We start from the raw sequence: 15,903 nt of genomic DNA on the forward strand, positions 1-15,903 counted from the left end.
AAGAACCAATGAAATCTATCAGTTTAATTATCGATAAATTAATGAAAACCGCAAATTCCTGGTAATGAGAAAATTATAAAAAAAAGTTTAATTTACTCAAAATAAAAAAACCTTTTCATTTTTACAACTCTTTTTTAGTTCATTTATTTTATATTTTGACTGACTCGATTATAAGATTGCAACCTTTTTTTTTATATTAAGATACTAGTGCACCAATAGAACCTTTTGCGACAACGTCATCGAATTACGAAAAAGTAGCCATGGTTCCTCGAAACGTCCAGAAAAGAAGAAAGAAAGTGCAAGAAAATTTGATATCTGCATTGCAAGTCTTAACTACCAAGACAGAAAATCTGGTATTTCAATAATTATGGAAAAAATTACTATTTACATAAAGAGAATAATTTAAAAAGGGAACCATTCAAATTTTAACTTATTGAAATTATTACTGTTTGCCCCGTACGCTCATTTTGAGTATAAATGTTAGTTTAAAAATAAGGTATACTACACATGGTTGTTTTGAAATTCTAAACAAAAGTTTTGACAATCTCGCCATTTCGGAGATATTGACATCTGGACGGTTTGTCCCACTCTCCCCAAATATTATATTATTTTAATGATTAACCCATTAACGCCTGAAATAAGAAAATTCTTTGCGCAAATTCAACCTATACTTTTATGAATAAAACGGATTATATTTTATACCGCAAGTATGTTTCTTATAGGTATTAAGTGTGCTCTTTTCGATTCCGGTGTGAAAAAAAGAATTTCGTTTAAAACAAAAATTAAATATAGCGGTTTTCATTTTAAAAACAGAAAAGAAATTTCATTTTTTCAAGTTTGGTTATTTTTTTACCCATTTACCCATCCAAATATTTGGATTCAGTAACCTCAAAACATATAATTAAATTCGCCTAAGTTTTCCTACTCGAAGGCTTTTGGGGTCGCTGATTACTAATATAATGTTATTTTTAAGAAATTCAAGATAGAGGATTTAATATATAGAACAAAATTTTTTAAAATTTATGCAATAAACCTTAATTTTGTCACTCGGGAATTTTTGTGGTTGCTGATTACGAATTTAATTTTAGTTTCCCATAAATAAAAATGGCGGATCTAATATGGAACAGAATGTTTACTTTATGCAATTAATCTTAATTTTGTCACTCGTTGGGTTTTAGGGTCGCTGATTACGAATGCGATGTTTGTTTTCAAAATTTCAAATGACTAATATAATATGGGAAAGAGAAGTTAAAAAAAATTTCTATACACGCTCGCTGGTCGTGAATCGACGCAAGTGCTAAACTAATTGTCAGTGAGCGCTCCTATGACATTTACAGCTAACTGACTGGTATTAGAACTCTCGAGTAACAAAATTAAGGTCAATTGCATAAATCTTAAAGAAAATTCTGCCATATTGAATACACCATTTTAAATTTATGAAAACTTACATCAAATTCGTATTCAGCGTCCCTAAAAGCCACCGAGTGACAAAATTAAGGTCAATTGCATAAAGTAAAAATTTGTGTTCCATATTGGATGGGGGGAGGGTCAAAAATTAATAAAAAATTATTCTCGTGGTTTATGGACGGCTTATACCTCGACTTATATCATGACTATTAATAAATCTCGGTGTCAATGTTTTGACAAAGAAGGAAGAATACTTCAATAAAATAATTCTGCTAATGTATAATTAATATATATAAAGTTTTTCTATCGCTTGACTGAACTAATCAAAACAAAAACCATTATTTTGTAATTTGACTTGCTTGGTACTTTGAAACGTCTGGCAACACAGCATTTCTTTAGTCGTGTTGCAAATGCTTGGTATGACTTGTTTACATTTAGTTTTGAGTAGAAAATTGTGTGCAATGTTTCCAGATGTTTAAACAGCTGTTCAATATACTGTATAAAACATGAAATTTTTTTACAAATTAATTTATTGCAACTCTTACAGGTACCTAATGACACTTTTTAAACAGATATTTAACCATTATATATCTGTCTCGTATTAAAAAATGTTTTATTAATTTCTTAATTTTAAGTACTTTGTGGTGAGTAAATATGTTTGAAAATGTACTCAATTTCCACAAAACTCAATGTTAAAAGTTAAAAACAAAGACGCTTATAACTTTTTTCACAAGTACCCACAGGTCTAAAAAATTTAATTACATTTTTTAAAAACTTTTATCTAACAGTGGTACAAATTTCAACAAATTGGTAATGTTAATTCTATTTGCGAAAAAACCTTTCTATTATCTTGAGAAAATCAGTAATTACCTTAACGTTTTATAAACATTTTACAATATAGCTCAGTGTGTTAAATTTAATTTTTGGTTTTCGTGTTTTATGTTTTTTCAATTCTTCAAAAAAAAATTGTAATTTTTTTCCAATATTTTAGAAAAAGAAAAAAACGGATCATAAGGTCTTACATTTTTATATACACACAATAAAATAAGGTCTTGAGTATCAAAAGACAGAAACAGAAATATCGCGCGCGCTTTAGCGCGCGTAGCTCTGCTAGTTTTAAAATAAACAACAAATTCGTGATCAGAGACCATAAAAACCCTTCAGTGACAAGTTTCCCTCTAATCCAAACAATTTTTACATTTGTCGTCCACCGTATAGGATCCGCCATTTTGAATTTTAAAAAATTAACACTTAGTTCGTAATCAGCGACTCAGAAAACCCCCGAGTAACAAGTTTCAGGTGAAATTAAAATGTTTAAAAAAATTGTCCGCCATCTTGGATCCGCCATTTTGAATTTTAAAAATATAACACTGGATTTGTAATCAGCGACCCCGAAAACCCCCGAGTAACAAGTTTCTGGTGAAACTAAACGATTTTAAAAATGAAGCCCGCCATATTGGATCTGCCATTTTGAATTTTAAAAATATAACACCGGATTCGTATTCGGCGACCCCGAAAACCCCCGAGTAACAATTTTCAGGTGAAATTAAAATGTTTAAAAATAATCGTCCGCCATCTTGGATCCGCCATTTTCAATTTTAAAAAATTGATATTATATTCGTAATTAGCGATCCTAAAAACCCCCGATTAGCAAGTTTCATGCCAATCCGTTTAATTTTTACATTTGTCGTCCGCCATATTAGATCCGCCATTTTGAATTTTGAAAAACTAGCACCGGATTCGTAATCAGCGACCCCGAAAACCCCCGAGTAACAATTTTTAAGCGATTTTAAAATATTTTAAAAATTCATGATTTTTAACAATAATTTATGAATTTTTTTAAACAATAGGAATTTTTTAACATGATCTAGGTTACTTATTTTTAAAGCCCTATTCTTCCTGAAGAGAACGCACTAAATTAGACTCAAAAATATTAAGTTTCTTCAAAGATATTGAGGTTTTTGTAGGTGGGACGTATATGTCCCATGGGCGTGAAAGGGTTACCGAGCGAGGCGAGGACAAAAGGCGAATTGCCTCTTCAATTGTGTAGACTAATTTTTCCGTATCGTCGATCGGATTCAAAATGGGGGACGAGTTCATAACTTTAACCGGAGTATGAGGTTTCTCGAGATTAATCACTGTCGAGATTGGAACAACGTGCATGGGATTTGATATTGTCTGAACAATGGACTGAACACTTGATTTTTCGCGAATAATCACAGCAGAAGGCAGAATTTCTGAGTCGATGTTCGCGACACTAAGATTGATAAGAGCACTTGTTGAGAACGATGCTTCTGAGACGATATTCGCGGCACTCGGGCTGTCGGTGGCATTTGTAGAAACTAATGTTTTTGAGACTGCACTTTCGTCAGTCGGGTTGTCGGGGGCTATTGGCGTGGGAAATTTACTGACGGATGCCGGCAGTTGAGGTTTCGTTTCATCGGTCGAAACTGGCAGTTCTTCGGATTCGGGAACTAAAGCCGAAATCTCATTTCCAAGAGTCAAGTCTACGGGAATTTTTGTCGGTGCGGTCTCTATTCTCGTGACCACCAACGTTGTTTCGGGAGAGGGCGTCCGGGGAGTCAACCCGCTGGAAAGATGAATCTCGGATGCTTGCTTAATCGCTGAAGGTAATGAACAAGTTTGCAACGCTTTATTTGGTGTAGGTAAGAGTCCTTTTCTCTTTTTCTTGCGACGTCGTGCCACTGGTAATGGGACGTAGATATCAGGGTTACGCAATTGTTCTTCGTATGCTTTCCGACGCCGTTCCGTCCTGCGTTTATTTTGACTCGGGCGCTTGGGAGGTTTAACGACAGGTGCATTTTCCGAATTCATAGTGACGCGGTTTGGTAATCGATGTTTTGACCGTCGCTGTTCGCGAGAAACTGATTCCGAAGTTCCAAACGATGGGCAGGTGGGGAGGCCCCTACTACCACTGAGACACAGTGGCTTCTCTCCTCGCGCATTCTTCGTGCGCTTGCGATGGAGTTGACCAATTGGAACAGTCGAAAACACGTTTGTTCTATTACTTCTTTCCCTTCTTTTCTTTATGAGCGAGCAATTGATTGGGAGGATTGAACCAAAGGAAAGATTCTTTCACAAACTAAATTGCTGACAAAAAAAAAATAATAATTAAATAAATAAAATAAAATAAAAGATAATAATAAAAAAAAATAAAACAAAAAAAACAAAAAAGAAAGAAAATGGGAACGACGTGTGAGTGTGCTAATGTTTAGTTTTTCTTTTTTCGTGATCGGAGATTATATCTTTGGGGGGGTGTTGAAGAGGATGACTTTTCCGTCCTTTCCTCAAATTTCGGTCCACGATCTCCGACTTCTTCCTGATCATTTCCATTTGAAGATGGCTTTGGAATCCCCATTTTGGCCAATTTATCGGCCTTCTCGTTCCCATTTATCCCCTGATGACTTGGAACATATCTCCATTTGACTGACTGAAACTCGCATAAAATTTTATTTAACTTAATAAAGTCATCTTTATTTTGAACAGGTTTACCGCGGGCCGTGACCCAATCTCTCTCCATCCACGTGTGAATCCACTTTTCGAAGCTATTTATGAGGAATTTTGAATCGGTATTGATCGTTAGTTTATTCGCTCCGATTTTTCTTGCCTGTTGGGCTGCCAGTAACACCGATCGTAATTCTGCAGAATTGCACGTTTGCCGCCCTTTAACTGACGCTGAGATATTGAGAGGGTGTTCTTCAGTGAAATAAACTCCTGCTCCAGCGCGTGCTTGATGAGTTCCATTGAAAGAACATGCCCCATCGGTGTAGACTTGCAAGTAGCCGTCAGTGTCGTAATTTAAGTCTTTGTTTGGGGTTACGCTCTGAATTTGACTGTCGGTGGAAAGTTCTTCCATTATTGGTTTGTCTCCTAAATCGTTCGAACTCTTTTGTTTCCTAGGTCGTCCCCTTTTCCGTTTGGGAGGATCGATTTGGTTTGCAAGGATATCCGATACCTCATTCGCCCCGTGGTGGTTTGCATGTTGAATTTTTTTACGCGTAGGTCGGATATTACTTAAGTGTGTCTTCACTGTACGTGAGACTTGGTCTATTTCGTAAACTTCGTTGTTTAAAACACCTGAAATTTGGTAGGGTCCTTCCCATTTCGTTGCGAGTCCAGCGTTGAAGTCCTTTTCCTTATTTGAGAGATGATGCGTTCTGACAAGCACCCAATCTCCTATTTTGAAAGGTGGTTCCGAGTTTAGCTGAGACGTGAGATTCCTTACATAGTGAGCTTGATTTTCGCGGACTTCTGCCAGACGCGTTTCTCGTGTTGAAGCTGGATCGGTGTTTTTAGGCATTACCCATTGTCCAGGTCGGAAAATTGTTTGTCCAAACAAAACCTCGCTGGGAGTTTTACCCGTAGCCGCGTTCCGCCTAGTCCTTAGGTTGAACAGGATTTCCGTTATTTTGAGATCCCAGTCTCGGTGATTGCGATCTATTAATTGTATCCTGAGTCCTACCTTTATAGACTGGTTCCTTCTCTCGGTGGGGTTTGCCTGGGGGTGATAAACTGGGGTTGTCCAGGCTTCACATCCCCATTTATCACATGCATCCAACCACAGCTTACTTGTGAATTGAGGCCCGTTGTCACTGAGCAAGGCTCGAGGGTAACCGAACCTTTGAAAAATCTCTGTTTCCAAGATTTTCACTAATTTACTTGTTGTAGAACTTCCTATTGGAAAAGCTTCCACCCACCTTGAACACAGGTCTGTTATTACAAACAGAAATCTGCGACCTCTACCTGACCTTGGGTAAGGTCCCATCAGATCGACCGAAACTGTGTCCCATGGTGTTTTAGGTTGCCTAGGTCGTTGAGGTGCAGACAGAAGAGATCGGTAAGGTTTACATGCATTGCATATACAGCAGTCTCGAACATAGTCTTGGATATGTTCTCGCATTTTTGGCCAACAAAAATACTGTTGAATAGCCCGTAGTGTCTCTTCTATCCCTGGATGACCTGCCAAGCCTACATCGTGATACTCGAATAACACGCGCTGTTGCGACTCTTCCGGGATCAACAACAATAAACGATCGCCGGATCGCTTATAGAATCCAGTTGACGTGACCAAATTAGTCTGGTAAAAAATTCGTTCCTGGGTTGAAAGATTTTTTTTCCTGGCCAAGGATTGCCACTTCGATACTAATTTGGAAATTTCCGGATCTCTTTGCTGTGATTGTTGAAGTTCTTGATAGAAATTGTCATTTCCTAGTTGCGAAAGGCAGTGGCTCTCAAGCGTGATGTTCGATGATTTCTCTGGAAAGAAATTCTCTTCTTCCATTTCGTTTGACTGCATTTGGTTGCTATCCGACGGATGAAGGGATAAAGCCTGGGGAAGTTCACTATCCCGGTTGGTGCGAGACAGCAGAGTGAAGTCGAATCTGTCCAAAAAGGTTGTCCAGTTTCCAAACTTTGTTTTTGTTTCTTTCGTACCTTCTAACCATTTCAGTACACCCGGGTGCGCCTTCACTATGAAACGCGCTCCTTCAAGAAAAGGACGAAAATGACGAGTTGCCCAAACAAGACAATGACCCTCTTTTTCCATAGGTGGATATCGCCTCTCGGTTTCGTTGAGCTTTGCACTAGCATAGCTAATAATCCTTTTTCCCCCTTCTGGAGAAATTTGATAAAGGACTGCGCCCATTCCTTGAACGCTGACATCAATTTGGATTTGGAGAGGTAAAGTAGGGTCTGGTCTGGCCAGAGTCAAATCGCGCTGAAACAATTTTTTTACTTGCTGGAAAGCAGAGTCGGCTTCCTTCGTCCATGACCATTTCTTGTTCTTCTTTAGGAGATTCGTAAGAGGAGCTGATGTTTCCGAGAAGTTCGGAACGTATTCTCTGATCCAATTACAAATGCCCAAAAATTGTTGGAGAGCTCGTTTTCCTTGTGGTGGTGCTGCTTGGAGAATGGCTTCGATATGTTCCTTGTGGGGTTCATTATAATTTGTTAAAACGGAGTAACCGAGATATCGAATCTCACTTTGTCCGAACGAACATTTTTTTAACAAACATGTGAGATTATGTAATTCCAATCTTTCAAATACCAGACTCAGATGCAGCAGATGCTCCTTCCAACTTTTCGAGAAGATAATTATATCATCCAAGTAGACTATGCATATTTTGTTTATTAGACCCCGGAGAACTACCTGACTCATCAAGCACTGGAAGGTGATTGTCGCGCCCTTGAGTCCGAATGGCATGACTCTAAATTGATATGTTCCTCCATGGGGTGCAACAAACGCTGTGTACTTTCTTGAATCGGGATGCAGCGGAACCTGCCAGTATCCGCTACGAAGATCTAAAGCAGAGAAGATGCTGGCTTGCCCCAATTCTTTGAGCGTGTCCTGGATTCGCGGGAGTGTGTGTGTCGCGTCTTCAGTGATCGAATTTAGTCTCCGAAAGTCGATGCAAAATCGAAGACTTCCGTCTTTCTTCTTAGACAGAACAATCGGTGACGAATATTGTGATTGACACGGTTCGATTATGTCTTCGGATAGCATTTCTTCCACCTGCTTCGTAATGATGTTGCGGCGTTCTTTTGAGCAAGGATAAGGCCGTAAGCGAAATGGTTTCGAAGTTGTTAACCTTATTTCGTGTTGAGCAGACTTAGTCTGTGTCAGTTTTCCCTGGGGGTCCAAAATCGCGTGATATCGAGTCACCAACTCCCGAAATTCATCCTTAAACTCTTCTGGGAAAGAATTGTTTCGTAAAAGTTCTGGCATTATGGCGGATTGACTTTCGAAACGATTTGTTGTTAGATAAACGGTGACTCTGTTTGTTTTTCCAATATAAATGCGGCTGTTTGGAATATCCAATACGCAATTTTGATCGTAGATCCAAGGTAGTCCTAAAATCAGCTTTTCCCTTAGGTCGGTACTCACGAAACACTCGAGATATATTTCCTGTTGACCGATAGTAACAGGAATCTTAATCTTGCCTTGCACTGTGAGCACGGTACCAGGTATGGCGAGATCTATTTTTACAGGTGAGAATTCTATAGAATTTTTCTGTTCCTCGGTTAAAATATCAGGGTGGACGAAATTCGCTGTAGCCGCAGTGTCCAAAAGGGTAATAATCACTTCCCTGTTAACTTCACACCGCAGTCGGGGTAATGGTAAGTGTTTCTGTTTGTTTTCGGAACCAGCCATTATTGTGAGACTGGGGCGGTGGTGGTCGGAACCACCGCCCTTCTCCAGTTTTCCTGAGAGACTTGTTGTTTGTCAGCCTTCTCGGTATTCCTTTTTTGATATATCTCGCAATCTCGGTGCAGATGGTACTGAGGACAATACCAACACTTTGGCAATTTCGAGACAGCTTCTTGTTTGGTGACTATTTTCTTTTCGTTGGGCGTATCTTTTCTTGCAGTTACCGGTTTCAGGTCTCTTTCATCGTGCTCCGCCTCTACCGCGCGCGACAATAACTCGTCAAATGTGTTTGGCCCTGAAGCTCGGATAGCTTGGCGGAGAGTTGGTTTGATTAGTTCCATCAGAGCAATGACTAAGCTCATTTCGGTTTCGAAGGGATGTAACCGTCGATAAAGCAAACTTTTTCGATGCAGAAACACACCCACCGACTCCTTTTCGGTCTGCCTTTCAGAATAAAGGTGCGCCTGCAATCTACCTCTGACAGTTGGTGAGTCATATTGACGAGTTAAAAAGATCCGGAACTGATCCCACGTGAAGTCGAGCCCACGATAATCACTCCACCATTGGGCAGCACCACCTTTCAAGGACGCTGCAGCAGTTGTTGTACGATGTTCATCAGGGATTCGAGTTGTTTGGAAATATCGCTCCATGTTTTGTAGAAAAATTGTAGGGTTTTCGTGGTCCTTACCCCAGAACTCCGGACAAGGATTTACTCGAGGCATTGTTTGCAGAAAATCCTGAAACGTATTCCAATTTAACGGAGCAGCGATGGCGGGAGGTGGTAAACCGATTGGACCCAGAGGATTAGGTGGCTGTTGCGCTGCTGTATTCTGTGAGTCCAATTGATTTACTCTGTTTTGACCGTACATTGGTGCTCGATAACCCGCGAAGTGACCTCCCGTGGATTCTGCAGCAATTGTATGGTTTCTCAATCCGTAATTATTTTGTTGCCAGTTCCCAAGATAATTCCCAGCATCATTTATTTCCACGTGATTCTGGCCTTGTGCAGGATTCGGGAAAGGAGTGTAGTTCATCTGATTGAGCGCGCCTTGGTTATGAGTAGGCATTATGTTGACCGGAACTTGCCCCAAGTTTGCGAGAGAAGTTTGTTGACAATAGGACAATCCCGATGGCCGATAGTTAATGGAGTACCCGGTAGATGAAATCGGTGCGTGATTTTGCGTTGTTCCTAAGCCGGAAAGGAGATGTTGATTGCGAGGTATGCTCGTCGCTCCTATCTCAGCTTGGCTGTATGTCGGTAAAGTGCTCATTATCGGTGGTCCCGTCGATATAAATGGCACTTCTCTTCGGTAAGAGCATAGTGTTCCACCAGGAACATAGTGGGTTGAAATAAGCGAATTGGAAGCCATCCCAGGTTCTGAAAGCATGTTTGATGGTCCTGGTCGAGTACTAATAAAAGGGAGCTCAATTCCGTCCAATTGAGAATTTTGCCCTTCGGAATTGCTTGTGTTGGTCACGATAGGAGTCCCAGTGATAGTAGTTGTTGTGGTGTTACTGCTTCCAGAAACGACAATTCTCCGGACGGAACTCATACTTGTCGAGACATCAGTGCTCGTAGTTGTGGGAGGAGTTTCAATCCCGCTGACTGTCCGTTCAGTATCTGTTGAATCGTGTTGGCTCATTCTGGATGGAGGGGCGGAAGAATTTGGTGAAATAATTTGTTGTTGGTTGAGCGCCACCAGGTGTTTTCTACCACTCCTGGAAGTGGATGTTGTTATTGGTATTCTTCGACTCCGCAAAACCCTTTCCTCACGAACGTTATCGGTCATTCGTTATTTTCGTCTCGGGCGCAAGAAGACCAGTGTTTATATTTCTAAAATCGACAAGAAAGCGTTGATTATTGGCGTCCTTTCGAATGATGACTACTGGAGATCGATAAGGTGATGGTGACTGTTCCACGAGTTCCTGAACTTTCTTTTTTTTCGATTTATCCATTAGTGCACTATATTCTTTTCAAGAGGTGGTGGAAGATTATTTTTGCCCTAGCATAGCGTGTACGTGGATACGTGAAGAAATCCTCTCTTCGTCACAGTTTATGTAACTGAGTGCCCCACGTTGGGCGCCAAATTTGTTAATAAAAAAAGAACAAACTTTGGTTAATTCATTAGCACTCGCGGGTGAAAAGTAAAATGTGTACGGACTCTCTCACACGGAAAACTTGGAAATATCTTTAAAAACCGTACAGCGATTTTCTAAGTGACAAATAATGTAAAAGAGCATGAATGCCCCATAAGACACAACCAAGGAGGCCAGTACGAAGCAATTCACGGCTCCCCTCAACCCGTACAAGAACTTGACGATTAAATCCTTCGGATCCCGTGAAGGGATCTTGAAGAGTTTGTTTTTTGTGAAATAGGGGAGAATTGGATCTGGGAAGTTTTCCCCGATCCCGTGGAGGTATCTTGGAAAAACAACTAGGGATAAGAAAAGAAGGCCTTACAGGTGTAGTAGATACGTGTAAGTGTGTACTTGATCCCAATAAATGGTATCATAGGTGGTGAGCGAAGGAAAGTATTCTTTTTGTTTTTTTCTCCGGTCCCGAGAAGGTACCTTGAGAAGTGTTGGGGGAAGAGAAAAGAGGAAACTAAACCCCTTCAGATCCCGGGCCAGGTATCTTAATCAGACCGAAAAGTTGTTAGACTAAAGGTTTTCCCGGGTCCCGACACTGGGACCTTAGAATTAAGGTAATGGAAGAACTCGATCTTCCTGGTTCCCGTCAGAGGTAACTTGGAAAGATCGAGCGGAGGAAAGAAGGAAGACGGTCTTTGTTAGATCCCTGGGAGGTATCTTGAAGTGATTCGGTGAATGATCCGGTTTCGACAGGTCCCAAGATGACGTCCAGATTCCTCGCCGAGTCTAGACTGCGCGGATAAAACGATTTAGGTACTATTTTTTGAAAAGGCGGTGGAAACCCACCGAAAGAACTAAACAAAGGAAACCTTTTAAATTTTTACTTTTATTGAGAACACATTAAGAATTTCTGCTTTATAAAAATGGGGGAGAACGAGGCGCGAGTCAGAGAGATGTTTGCCGGTCGGCAGCTCCGTGAATAGTGAACTTTCAGTCGTCGGTCTCGAGCTCGGTCGTTCGTACGAATGGGGACACCGCGAGTGGGGCGAGGCATTATGATTGGCTAGCGGAAGGACACGCGCGCGAGCACACTTCGGCATACACGTACCTTTCGTTGGTGAGGCCCTCGACCACTGATAGAATGTTTTGAAAATAAAGTTATTTTTTGTTGTACAACAAAAATATATTATTAAACTGTTTATAATAATAATATATACGTATATAATTAATAAATGTATTAGGGAAGAGCAGTAAAGGTCTTATCATCTTTTAAAATACACTGATATAGGCGCTGCTTAGTTACCGCAACGCACAAAAACTCGTAGCGCAAACTTCAAAAATTTTTTTCTTAAAAACATCAAAAAGCACTTCTTTAAAAATTTAACCACTTATTAAGGAAGGTTCAAATTTTGAGAAAATAATTTTTCTAGAAAATTCCATGATGTCCTTTGCTCTTTTCTTTAACAATAAAAAATTATTGTTTAAACAAATTATTGAAAAATTAATTTTTTTTAACTTTTTTTTTAATATTATAAAAATTTGTCATTTTCTCTACAATTTTGAACAAATGACTTTTTCTTGTAGAATCAATAGTTTTCGAAATAAAAATTCTCAAAAAAAGTCATTTTTTTCAGTTTCCGATTTTTCAAATCTAAATATCTTGCAAAAAAATTTTTTTTTTGCAAAACTGTTTGGCACAGTTATTTAGTACCCCAAGTACTACAAAATTACAAACTTTAAGAAAAATCGGTGATCCACCATTTGCTTTTCGTATGGAGCTGCCCAATAATATTTAATTATTATGTAATTTGGTTCTTTGAATTAAGGGCATCCGGGAAATAATACTGGTTTCGTGATAGACGTCTCATTTAAAAAGAAAAGAATATTTTGAGTCGGGATTTTTTGGTAAATATAGAGAAATGCTCTGGGACTAGCGGTCCTCTCGGAATTTAGAGAAATTTTGATAAATAATTATTGAAAAAAATTGTTTAAATATACGGAAAAGGGGGGTTTTGAACGGTTCAGTATAGACGTCTCATTTTGAGAGGATAAAATATTTCGGGTTCATATTTGGAGGGGTGATAGAGAAAGACTCTCCGAGGAGCGGCCCTCTCCGTTTTTGCAATAATTTTGCGAGGAAATTATTTTATTAACGATTGAAAGTGGAGTATTTTGAGATTAATACATTTCCTTAGTTCCAGTCGCGACCACTTCCGAGAATTGGCGCCACCTCCTTGACCACTGACACATAGATCCACTTGTCTGTGTGTTCGCCGCCATATTGTCTCTCACTTTCGCCAAAAATACAACTTTTGTAATTTCGTTTTTCAATATTTATTTCAAAAATTACTTGCAAATTTCGAGAATATTCTTTATCATTATGAATTCCCTTAATTATCATGATAAATCCGAACTAAATAGCTCTAATTATTTAGGAGTGAGGCGACACGCGGGAAAACACTTTTTGGGCTCGATTTTTCCTGGATGCCCTTAAGCTAAATTAAAAAATAATTTAACAAGATTACACCCAGTGAGAAATTGCCAATAGACTTTAATCGGTCCAATATCGGTCCAATATTGGTTGCCGTGCTGGGCGCCGATTGACTCCCAATATTGGACCAATATGGACTGATGCTTGGGATGTAACGGCATCGCCAATCATCGGTTGTCAATATTGGTCCAATATTGGCCGAATATTGGCAACCAAGAGAAAAAAATTTTTTTAAATAAATTTTTTTTAATTAAATAATAATAATAAAAAATTAATGTTTTTAATTTTTGTTTAATATATTTATTTGTTTAATTATTTATTTTTAATAATTCATGTAAATAATAAATAATTTATTATTTATAAATTATAATTATTTAAAAATGCAGCAGCTATTAGAAAATAGCATACTGCAAAAAAATTCTATCATTGAAAAATCAATGATAGGCGAGAGAAATCCGCGTCTTTAAATAGATTCGCAGATGATAGACAAGAGATATCCGCGTCATTAAACGGATTCGCAGATATACTCTGGTCTGGCGACGAATCTCTCGATACTTATATACACTGGAGTCGCCGTGTCAGTTGCGAGAACGGTTACAGCGTCCCTCTTGCGGAAGAGATAAGAATTGTCACGTAAACTGCTAAATCGCTTTACCGACCGCCTTATTATACCCGCAGTTTACGTGACAATTCTTATCTCCGCCGAAAGAGGGACGCTGTAACCGTTCTCGCAACTGACACGGCGACTCCAGTGTATATAAGTATCGAGAGATTCGTCGCGAGACCAGAGTATATCTGCGAATCCGTTTAATGACGCGGATATCTCTTGTCTATCATCTGCGAATCTATTTAAAGACGCGGATTTCTCTCACCTATCATTGATTTTTCAATGATAGAATTTTTTTGCAGAATGCTATTTTCTAATAGCTGCTGCATTTTTAAATAATTATAATTTATAATAATAAATTATTTATTATTTACATGAATTATTAAAAATAAATAATTAAACAAATAAATATATTAAACAAAAATTATAAACATTAATTTTTTATTATTATTATTTAATTAAAAAAAATTTATTTAAAAAAATTTTTTTCTCTTGGTTGCCAATATTCGGCCAATATTGGACCAATATTGACAACCGATGATTGGCGATGCCGTTACATCCCAAGCATCAGCCCATATTGGTCCAATATTGGGAGCCTTTATTGGACCGATGATCGGTCTCTTGGCTCCCAATATTGGACCGATATTGGACCGGTGAGAAATTTCTCACTGGGCATAGTTAAGGCTATGTCCAAGTTGTGAAATGTAAACAAACCAAAAGGTAAACAAACTAAAAGGTAAACAAACCAAGCACTAAAATCGCACTTTTGTAACATCCATTTCTCCCACAAAAAATAACATTTTTACACTTTCTTTACGAAAATGGAGAATAAGAGTGTCAAAGTTTCCAATGAAATCATTTTTGTCTATGAGCAATGAAAAGCTATTAGTAAAATAACTAATTAAAATGACCTGTACAATAGCATTTTTGACGCGTCGCGAAAAATAAACTGTTTGAGTACACTGTTAGAAAATTCTGTTGTGATTTTACAGCAAAAGTACAAGAAACAATTATCCATCAAAATAATAATGTAATTTTACTTCACTAAAGTGCTGTAAATTTACAGTATACCATGTATTTCGAAAATATTCCCTACTATTAATTCGGAAATTCTACCATTTGAATATTTACATAAAAAATCAAAACTGTTTATATTGTTTTCTGATATGTTATAATAAAAGTAAATTAACTAAAAAAAGTTTTATTAGCATTTTATTATCATTATTACGGAAATGCGACGCCACGATTTGAACCCTTAGTCGTATATAGTGTTGTCTATCTTGTATGGAGCCATCAACCTTGGGAGCTGCGTCTAGACGCGCTCGACCAAGGGAGGCTATGAAAGTCTCTTGAAAAGTATTATGTATATATTGTCCCGACGCGAAATAGTCATTATAATAATCAAATTATTTATTATATGAATGTTGAATGACTTTTCTTCGATCGACAGTTAAAAATGAATTAATTTAATGTAATAATCGCAAATTAATAAGGAATAAAATATTATCTTTTTGTCAAATTATAAAAATTAATGTTATATTTATTAAAATTATACATCTCCGAACTAAAGTAAAGTTAAATTAAAATTTTGCATAAGACAAAAAATAAAAATAAACTAAATTTGTTACAGTATCAAATATAAGAAACATGTGTACCATACTCTATTCTTCTTTTCAGTCCAAAATTATTCACTACTAAAATGCAATATAATTAAAAAATAGTTTTTATTGAAACTATTTTTAAGCTTAAAAAATGATTCAGCTATACTTTTAGGACTTAAAATCATATTCTTAAGGTTAAAATTCAGTCAATGTTATAGTTATAATGTAAAAAACCTCAGCTAAAATCACAAAATGAATATCTGTAAAATTCTTTGAGTTTTATACTGTGATTTCGCAAACAATTTACCGTAAATAAAAAGTACAATTTTTTTTTGCTGTAAATTATTCAAATACAATGAAATTTTGCTGTATTTGTAAGGTTTTACTGTAAAAATTACAACATTTTTGTGAGTTTACTACATTTATGTGTTATTACAGCAAAAACTGTAAATTCACAGTATGTTTGTACTGTAAAGTTGCTGTAAAATTACAGAAATTTCTAACAGTGTATATCAACCGCACTGACGATGAAGAAGTC

The sequence above is a fragment of the Leptopilina heterotoma genome, unplaced genomic scaffold (genome assembly GCF_015476425.1).
Source record: "Leptopilina heterotoma isolate Lh14 unplaced genomic scaffold, ASM1547642v1 Lhet_29, whole genome shotgun sequence".
NCBI lineage: Eukaryota > Metazoa > Arthropoda > Insecta > Hymenoptera > Figitidae > Leptopilina > Leptopilina heterotoma.